General features: G+C 30.4%; 1 protein-coding gene across 1 annotated transcript in view; it reads right to left on the bottom strand.

Annotated features, from left to right (window-relative positions):
* The window catches only part of LOC125419860 (beta-amyrin synthase 1-like), a 61,133-nt gene that overhangs the window by 22,932 nt on the left and 27,487 nt on the right, over window positions 1–10,714 (bottom strand). The gene's annotated exons all lie outside the window — the stretch shown is intronic.

The following is a 10,714-nucleotide window of genomic DNA, read 5'->3' as shown; positions in this document are numbered from 1 at the left end:
CGTTCATAATAGAAGTACCAAAATCTACCATTTTGTCATTTTCCTTCTAAAATGGCATGCTAAAGATATAATGGTAACTTCACAAAAATAAATAGATCCCTAACGTAGTTTCTGATTGTGATTGGTATTTTAACTATGCGGCAATTTCTTTTTTTACCCCTTTTTTGCTTTTTGTGTTGCTCGATTTTACCGTTCAGTAGCACCCATTACATAAGCAACAACTAATTTTTTTTTTCTTTTTGTTTTTTTAATTAGAAATTAATAAGTTAAAATTTTTTTTATCTAGATTTTGATATTGTAATATGTTTTCATTATTTTCTCATAAAATTGATATTTTCATTATTAAAATTATATTGATTAAATTAAAAATATTATTTTTTAATTTTAATTTTATTCATCTATAATATTAACAATGTAATTTTAAAAATTAAATGCAATATTAATATGTGTCAACAAATAAATATTTTGTAATCAAAATTTGATTACCATCCTTAATCCGATATAAAACTTTTAAAGTAATCATTTTTATTAGATGTATAAGTGTTTTACTGAAACTTTTAAAAAGATTATAATATATTGATTAATTAACACTAATAAATAAAAAGTATTTTGCTTTTTAACTTGTGAATCAAATATTTTAATATCATTTTATTTGAAGATGCGAATACATATATACATAAATAACACTACTACACCTCAATACACGTGCAAAGCACGTGGGCTAAACCTAGTAATTTTATATAAATTGCTTATTTCAAATATTACTTAATGTTAGTTATAGAGTTTAGCAGATATCTTAATTAAGTTAAATTTAAGAGGAAAAAAATGTAAACACTAAATTTAAAACCATTTGCAATAAAAATTTGGTAAATGTGCAAAAATTTAAAACTACAAAGAACGTTTGTAAAAAATATTAATATAGATGTAAATTTTGGATAGGCCCAAAAAAAAAAAAATATATATATATATATATACACACACCATTGTTTTGCTTGAAAATATTTACCAATTTTGATGTTTAGAAAAGAAAACAATTCATTTCAATTTTATTATTACTTAGAGGGTGACTTAGAAAATTCAAGGTGGAAAGAACTGAAATGAAACAAACTTGATCATGCGGCTTTAGTGACACAGCAATTAATTGTGTTATTATTATTTTGGAATTATATCAAAAGCAAAATTTATATAGCAAGGGTTAAATTGAATTGGATCGATCATGGGGCTATATTTCACATTCCAAAATGACATTGACCCTTTATACAAATGAAAATTCTCACCATATTAGTTCTATGATGGTTTATGTTTAGGCAACTTTTTGAGTAATTTTTTCAAGTGTGTTTTTTCAAACATTTTGAGTAAATTGTATGGTATGAACCTGAACCCTGCATAGTTGGGTTCATTGATTATTATTGTTAAAGCATTAATTTAATTAAGATCGGACATATCTTAATGAGTTTACTTAATAATAGCATTAAGATAAGCAATTTATTAATTTCTTTATGGCGGTTGCTCAGATTAAAATCATGAAAAATTTAATATAAATTCCAGTAGCAATGCTTCCTAAGAGTAATAATGGAACCCAAGGTTCGTAAAGAAGTGGCAGATTGAAGAGACAAGAGAAGGAAGCTCCTTCAGAGTTACATTGAGAGATTGCTCAGCTGCCAAGGTGCAAAAACCAGAAATAAAAAAGCTATATAATTATTTATATATTACATTAACTTGTATGTTTTGGCTTCAAGTTCATAACCCATTAGTTTGATAAATTGAGAATGAAGCATGTTAAAATGGATACTGTGATAATTGAGAGTGACATGGTTTCTTACGCTTTGATAGAATTGATTTCTACTCTCAAAATAAGAAGCTAGTTGTCGTAACCAAAAAGAAATCCGGTTTCAGGTACAAACCTCTATCGTACGAAACTTTAATTTGTAGGCATTGTTGTTTGTTTTTAATGCTTCTCGCTTAGGTTCTTCCTTTTTAAAATATTCATTGCCTAAACAATATAAGAAAATTATCACCATATCAATTAAAAGCAGCTCGAAATTCAAAGGATCGTGAATTACAGTTGTGTTTTTCAAATTTTCATTACCTGAATAGCGTTTGAAAATAAGTAGCATATCAATTAAAAGAATTACAGTTCTCTCTTAAAAAAAGTTCATAAAATTAATAAACTTTGTTAAGAGAGAACTATTATCCTTTTAATAAACTATTAAAGTATTTAAAAATACAAATATAATTTTTTTTAAAAATAAAAATAATAATCTATTCATATTATAGATATTCAAAATAAAATAACGAACATAAATACCTAAAAAAAAAAATTTATCAGGTAATTTTTATAAAAAAAATAAATTTTTTTTGAAAAAGTAAAAGCTTAATTAAAAAATACATATTTTATCACCAACCAAAAAAAAAAAAAAAAAAACACGTACGATTGTTTGGTTGGATTAAGTGGTGAGTTTTGAGATTTTATTTTGGCTTTAAGTTTTTGTAGTTTACTATTTTTTTTTCTTTCTTTATGTGCAACTTATTTCTTTTTAGTGTAATATATACAGATTGAATCAATTTTTATGAGTGAAAATATTTATAAAAAAAAAAAAAAACACACTTACTCAAATAATTATATTATATTGCAGATCACCTCATTTTAGATTTGTCAAGTTGGTTATCTAAAATTGTTGACTCAACATTGTCAATAAATTATGTCCTAGATTGAATTTAGGACCTCCAAAATTTCCATCGGGTGGGCCTTGGTGAAATGTTACAAAATGTATCCGACTTATTAACCCGGAAAATTAATTTGACCAATTAAATAAATGTTAATATAATGATGTGTCAACAGTCATGGTTACCACTTCATCACAATAGCATTTTTATTTTTTTTTTGGGTGAAATCACTACACAATAACACTTGTCATAAAAAGAGAGATATGATAAAAAATTATAATAAAGAATTAAAATATCGAATCATATTATTTGTTTTTAACTTATATCAATTGGTTTTTATTATATGTAATAAATTTATGAAAGGATAATATAGAATTAAATAATTCTTAAACCACCTAATTTTGTTTTTCCCTCACCAGCTAGCCATCCATGTTAACTATTTTTCCACATTGCGGATAGGTTGAAATAATTCCTTTAAACGCAAATAATTATATAATGCATACCTATTAAGGTCTAGCTACTGATCGATCATGAAATATGCAAGCAAGTGATTAATTTGTATGTTTACAACATTTCATTTTGATAATAGCACAAATTTTACATTGTAGTTTGCCCAATGGCAAATAATCGTATTTTAAGACAATAATTTAAGTTTTTCTTTCTTTCTCTTTTTTTTTTTTTTTTTGGCACAGAAAAAACACCGAAAAATAAAATTTTACGTTATGATAATAATGAGTATGCCTAAGGCATGCGGAACCAAATTTTAGGAGCTACCAAAATTTGGACATTATATTAATCCAGAAGAATAATCTAACAAAAATAAAAGTTTAACCATTAATTTCATATTAGCTACGAGACTTTAGCTTAGCAGTCGATACATTCCTGATAATTAATACACATGTAACAAATACAAAAAGAAAACACAAAAATACAATAATAATTTGGTAAATTAGGCCATAAATTAATTCGGCGCCACTATTTGTTGGTCCTTGCTTCAATCCCCAGCCTTACAACACAGGCCTTCTTTTCAAAAAGAACTGGATCACAGTTTGATTAACAAGAAGAAATTTACCCTATTTTTGAAAATGACATCCGTTTGATCTTTCATCTTTCCATAAAAAACAATTTCCACACCACTACTTTCACTCAAAAAAAAAAAAAAAAAAAAAAAAAAAAAAAAAAAGAAACGTCCAAATCAATACCACCTTCGCTGCATGATCACTGCCACTTTCGCTACATGATCCAACCCCTGTAGCCATCCTCAGCCTAATCTAACGGCTGAATATAAAAGTTGTATGACTAATTTTATCATAAGCATAACCTACATTGAAAGATTATGTCATTTCATTTCAAGAGTGTTTTGTAATATAGTTAAGCACTTTTAAGAACCTAATTTTTTTTAATTAAAGAAAACTGTAATTTGGCTTTTCGGGAAAAGTTTTCTTATATTAGATTTTAAAAAAAAAAAGTTGGTATTTTTTTATTTTGCTTTTTAATAAACTAGTGTACATTCCTTATTTTCTATTTTCTATCAAAGCTTTGAAAGTTCTCCAAACTAATCTAACAGTAGCTATTGACTCACAGAAAAAAGTGGTGACCTCAAAAACTTTCGAAAACAATCTTACTAAAAGTGAACTTTACAGGTGGCTAAAGAAAAAGCACATCTTTAAGGACCTTATCTAGAAAGTCTTTAGCCTATTTCACATGGCTTCTCAAATACTATTTTTCTTTACAAAAATCAAGAGTAATTTATGAAGTGTTTGAATAGTTTTTTTTTGAAATTTCAAGCCTTTATAAAAGCTTTTAACCAAAGCTAATCAAGCGTTGCTTTTCAAAAGCTTTTCTAAAAATGCTAAACTTCGAAGAAACATAAGCAAAAATTATCGCAAAACCAAACAAAAACAAGGTCTAAATTAAGTCAAGTGTTGATTAATAGTGTAGCATAAAAATCAAAGGTCTAAATAATGAACACTCATACTTAATACTTTTATCTTCCATGCAGTCTCCGCGGTATTTCCATGATCTTTCCCATATCTGCAACCTACTGTACATATCTTTGGAACGTTGTGCCACCTCCATAAGCATATATAGCAATAAGTCTCAAGAATATATACTGTCTCGCAATAATATATGTTGTACACATTATTTCTGTTCAACTCCAATTATTATCAGTGTTGAAACAGCTCTATAGCAAAATCATTCTTTTTTGAGATAGTGTTTCCGATTTCGAATTCTCATGCATGCATCCAATATTTAGGATCTTCTCTATTTTGGTTGGTCTCACGATTATATTGTCAAATATCCCTTTAATTCTTTCACTATTTTTGATTGGTCCCACGACTATATTGTCAAATATCCTTTGATTCTTTCACTATTTTCTTTTTATAATCATTTTTCTAGTTTCTCTATATAGCAATGGCGATAAAAATTTTAGCCTTTTTGTCCAGCAAAAAATAAAAAGGAAGCTCTCACAAAAGTACAATTGAACAGTATTTAACATTTTACCCACAAAAATGTTAAAGACTGACTGGTTGGAAATCTGATGTAGTAAATTTATCATAAAATGTTCTGCCATGAAAGTTTAGCTATTATGAAAAAGCTTCCATGGCTACATATAGCCGAATTTTGATATAGTTATAAAGGAAAGTAATTTGTTACCTTGCAATCAAAATGTCAAAGTGAAAGTTGTTTAATTCCTTGCTTATTGATCTATCAAAAAAAGGAAAAAAAGTGCCTTATTGATGAAAAAAATCTGTAGAATTGAGAAGAAAAAGTTACTACATGGTATACCATGGCAACAAATATGGGACACATGTGGTAATATAAAAAAATTAACGGGAACTACGAAAATAGAGAAATATTAGAAACTAATGGGAACTAAGGAAAACATAGCTTATACCTCTGCCATGTATAGTTTGCGTTTGCTTCTGTGATCCGAAAATTCTTCATGGTAGAATTTTTGAAGAAATTATTAATAGACTCCATCACAAGCAGTCATCTGGCTTTATTTATTTATAGGCAAATCCTGTATATTGCAAACATAGTAAATTTATGATAAAATGTTCTGCAATGAAATTGTTAGCTACAGTGAAAATTTGATTCAGTTATAAATGAAAGTTAATTTTCACCTTGCAACTTAAATATGCAAAAGCTACTACATAGCATAACATGGGGGAAAAAATACGGGACGCATAGCCGCACAAGACATGGTTAAACAAACCAACATTGCTGAACTTTAACGTTTCGTTAATGTTCAGGTGGCCTCCATAGAAGTCATTCAACAACTATCTTGTTTTATCAATCAGTACATCATTATTTTATTTTATTTTTTTCCTCGGAAAGTGCTTGGGCGATTTTAAATAAAAACTTAGAAAAATCAGTTAAAAAATGGTGAGGATTTATTTTTCCGGAAACTGGTCCTGGTCCAAGCAAAGAGCTCCATAACTTGGTATGAGTAGAAACTTACTCTAATATGCATTAGTTGTTGACCATCAACCAGGTAGATTTCAGTAAAAAATAAATAAATAAATAAATACATTCTAATCTATAGAGTCTAAGTTGGCAGTGTTGATTTATGATACAACACAAAGGTTTTATGCTTTGTAACTCACAAATCTTGAGATGTTGAGGGCTGGCTGAGAAAGATAGCAGAGGATCAAGGCTGCTGAAAGAATAGGTGCAAAATTGGTAAGTGAAACTGAGAGCCAACAAATTATGAAATCTGCTATTGTCAACGTAAAAAATGTATTCTTCCACTCTTCCTTTGGACGCCAAGTTTGATATCCTTTAGGAGGGGTAATTGCTTTACTCAAATTGTTATGTATGCATAATCAAATAAAGAAAAAAAAAATTTGTTATATACGGATACTTTTATTAATATATATGGCTTTCCATTTTCAAATATTTTAAAGAAATCTATCTTTCAATTTTTTTTTCTTTTAAATCAGAAACCTGTTGGATGTGAAACAACATTTGACATTCGGGAAAGCATTAAACGTTTGTTCTATTCCAAAAAAAAGCTGGTACAATGCGGTATAAGCTTCAGCTGCAAACTACAAAAAAGGAGGTATGTCAATGACAGAGAAAATTTATATGAAATGAAGAGCATATACTTGATGCTCTAGCTTCAGCTGATAATCAGATATCAGAAGATGATCATGTTCTTCACATTCTAAGTGGTCTCTGCTCAGATTATTGTGCATTCATTAATTTCATTTATAACGAGGTCAGAACCTCTAAAGCTACACGATGTATGAGCACTCTTGTTGTAATATCCAGAACTAGTCTCAAACATGAATACCTCATAGCTTAAATTATTCATGGATATAGTGTGTGTATGTATCAAGCATATTAGGAAGCTAATCTATTGATTAAACAAGGAAAAAAATTATTCAAACTTTATTGTTATTATCATATCAAAAGTTGAAGCGATGGAATAATATTGCATTTTCATTGATACAATTTCCTTTGCCCTTGTTGAATGTGTGCCACTTTTTAAAGAGACATTCCTCTGTTACAACTAAATTAGGAAATTTTTTGGGAGAACAATTAGGAACTTACCACCAATGTCATTTGATTCCGAACCTCTTGTAAGCCACGGAATTTATGCAAGTGTTAAGTCTCAAGTGAGTGGAGGAAAGGTACAAAAACAAAGAGTTCCTTTACCACCAATGATAAACCAACTTTACAAACACAATATAACAGTAAAAAAGAAGCTTGTTGAAGCTTGTAATCAATATTTATGATTTTTTTTTTAAATTAAATGGTATGCTAGTATCATATACACAGCGGAAACCTGATCGAGACTGAATAAAGCATGTGATAAATAATGTCACTATCCATTTAATTTACTAACCTTTATGCACAGGACCTTCCAAACTATTCTTTAGTGATAGATCTGCGTGTGGGCGCACCTGATCACAAAAGAAATAAGAAATTTAATCTGAAAAACTCTCTGAAACAGTTTCTATTTTTCTCTCAAGGTGTTTTTAATTCTCTGTGGAGATTCACAATCGCTCGAAAATAATACGTAAAAAATCTATATCTGGAGGCTAGTAAGCAGTATATTTATAGACTGCTAACCCTAATCCTCTTAGGGTTTCATAACACCTTGGGCCCAATTAATAGGCTCCTTTTTGTAACTTAATAATCAATTAAATGGATTCTGTCATTTAATGAGCTAGTTTGGGGATCCTACAGTCCATTATTAATCAAGGCTCCTGATCATGGATTAGCTTGCTTCAGGAGCATAAATCCAACAATCTCCCACTTGTTCTGAGCAAGCTTGGGACTTTAATCTCATCCGGTGCTACTCCACTAAAAGCCCAAATGTGAACTCCAAGATTAATAACCTTTATATGAAATGTATTTTTTCTTTGTAAAATATCAATAATTAATCAATGATAATTTCTGTTAATTAATTAATTATTTATTCTCCTGATTTATCAGTTTCTCTAATGGATCCAATGCACTGGCCAGTGACTTTCAATACCCGAGTATCGAAACATGTCAGGAGGATATTTCATATAAATTCCATTTTGTATATTTCATAAATACTTAGTAATCAAGGAACCATAATTCCCAAATCATCAAGATATTGGCCGTTCAAAATAGACCTCACTTATTGATAACTCAAAGAATCATAGTCACTTAATTACCTATTTATAATATACTCAGGATTAAGAAAAAATAACATATCCAATATTGCTTGATATTTAATTTCTTTTACAGAAAGTTATCCTTAATTAAATCTCTTCCGATCCTCTCAGAATGACCATAGTTCATTCCAATATTTTATAATAATCAAGACAGATTATTTCATAAAATATTGCAGTCTAAATAAAAGTGCCCAGCTTTTTTTAACAACTGTGAGACAATTCATTAATTATGAGAACCTATGATTATGTCTTCTATGAATGTATCCATATGATCCATATGATCATATACTACATAATTAATCTGGACCTCATACGTAAAACAAAATGTGCATAAGAATTTTAAAAAAAAAATTCATACTATTAAATCAGAAAATGATATTACAATTAGTCTTGCTCCTAGAGCATAAATGTAACCAATTCCCACTTACTCTAAAGTAAGCTTGGGATCCTTTTAAGAACCATACAATTTACATGCTTATCAAACACTCGTTCAGGAAGAGTCTTAGTAAAAGGGTCTGCTAGGTTCTCCTCAGATGCTATTTTAGTAACCATTGTATCTCCTCCATCAATGAAATCACGGATCAAGTGGTACTTTCTTAATATGTGTTTCTGCTTTTTGTGAGACCTTGGTTCTTTGGATTGTGCTACGGCCCCACTGTTATCACAGTAAAGGGTGATGGGCTGATCTGCACTTGGTATCACATGAAGATCCAAAAGGAATTTCTTAAGCCATACCGCTTCCTTTGCAGCTTCAGATGCAGCCACATATTCAGCTTCAGTTGTGGAGTCAGCAACACAAATTTGTTTAATACTCCTCCAACAAATGTCTCCCCCATTTAGGGTAAACACATATCCTGATGTTGATTTACTATAATCAATATCCCCTTGAAAATCAGAGTTCGTATAACTAAGTGTTTCAAGACTCCCACTGGAATATACCAACATATAATCCCTCGTTCTCTTTAAACACTTGAATATATGCTTCACTGCAATCCAGTATTCTACTCCAGGATCTGATTGGTACCAGCTTACTACTCCCACTGCATAGCAGATATCTAGCCTGGTACATAGCATGGCATACATAAGACTACCAACAGCCGAAGCATAAGGTTTCTTACTCATGAGTTCTTTCTCTTCGGGAGTTTTTGGTGATTGCTCCTTAGAAAGATGAATTCTATATCTAAAGGGTAGAAGGCCCCTTTTGGAATTTTCCATGCCAAACCAGGTCACTATTTTGTCAATGTAGGAAGCTTGGGATAGAGCTAACATCTTATTCTTCCGATTACATAAAAGTTTGGTTCCTAGAATATAATTAGCTTCACCCAAGTCCTTCATATCAAACTGCTCTTTCAGGTAACCCTTTAGGTCTGACAACACTTTCACACTGTTTCCAATTAACAGAATATCATCTACGTAAAGAACCAGAAAGATTACCACTATACCTTGAATCTTTTTATATACACATGGTTCATCTGGGCTTTTTTCTAAATCGTATGATTTGATAATTTGATCAAATCTGATGTTCCATGATCTGGATGCTTGCTTAAGTCCATAAATTGACCTATGCAACTTACAAACCATGTGTTCTTGATCTTTTGTTATGAACCCTTCTGGTTGTTGTATACAGATGTCCTCTTCCAGCTCCCCATTTAGAAAAGTTGTTTTGACATCCATTTGTCAGATCTCATAATCAAGAGCTGCTACTAGAGCTAAGAGAATCGGAACAAATTTAAGCATGGCTACTGGTGAAAAGGTTTCATCATAATCTATGCCCTCTTTCTCTGGGTATAACCTTTTGCCACCAATCTAGCTTTGAAGGTTTCAACCTTCCCATCTGGTCCTCTTTTTCTCTTGTAGATCCACTTACACCCAATTGGTTTTATCCCTTTAGGTGCTTCTACAAGAGACCAGACTGAGTTAAAATCCATAGATTCCATCTCATGATCCATGGCCTTTCTCCACTCTTGCACATTAACATCCTCCAATGTCTCTTTGTATGTGGTAGGTTCATCATCGGAATTATCCAAAACGACTTGATAAGTCTCTCCTAACAAAGCATACCTTATAGGTTTATGTATCATTCTCCCACTTGAGTTTGCTGCACTGGTTGTTGTACATGTACAGGAGGATCTAAGTTTTGTGGTTCAGGTGGATTACCAATCTCTTCATTATGTTCTTGTTCTTGAGTTTCTTTAATTTGGTCCTGAGCTGTTTCCTGTGTTTGTTCACCTTCGGGTACAGTTTGTACATTTTTCCCTCATTGAACATCAACAGGAAACAGGGGTGGAAAACTAGGAATTTTTGGTGGATCTCGAACTGAGTCAAGCTCTTTGAGAACCACTTTACTCTTAGGTTTAAAATTGTTCATATAAACCTCTTCTAAGAAAGTA

This window comes from Ziziphus jujuba, chromosome 3, assembly GCF_031755915.1.
Source record: "Ziziphus jujuba cultivar Dongzao chromosome 3, ASM3175591v1".
Lineage (NCBI taxonomy): Eukaryota > Viridiplantae > Streptophyta > Magnoliopsida > Rosales > Rhamnaceae > Ziziphus > Ziziphus jujuba.
This window is presented reverse-complemented; position numbering and strand designations above follow the sequence as displayed.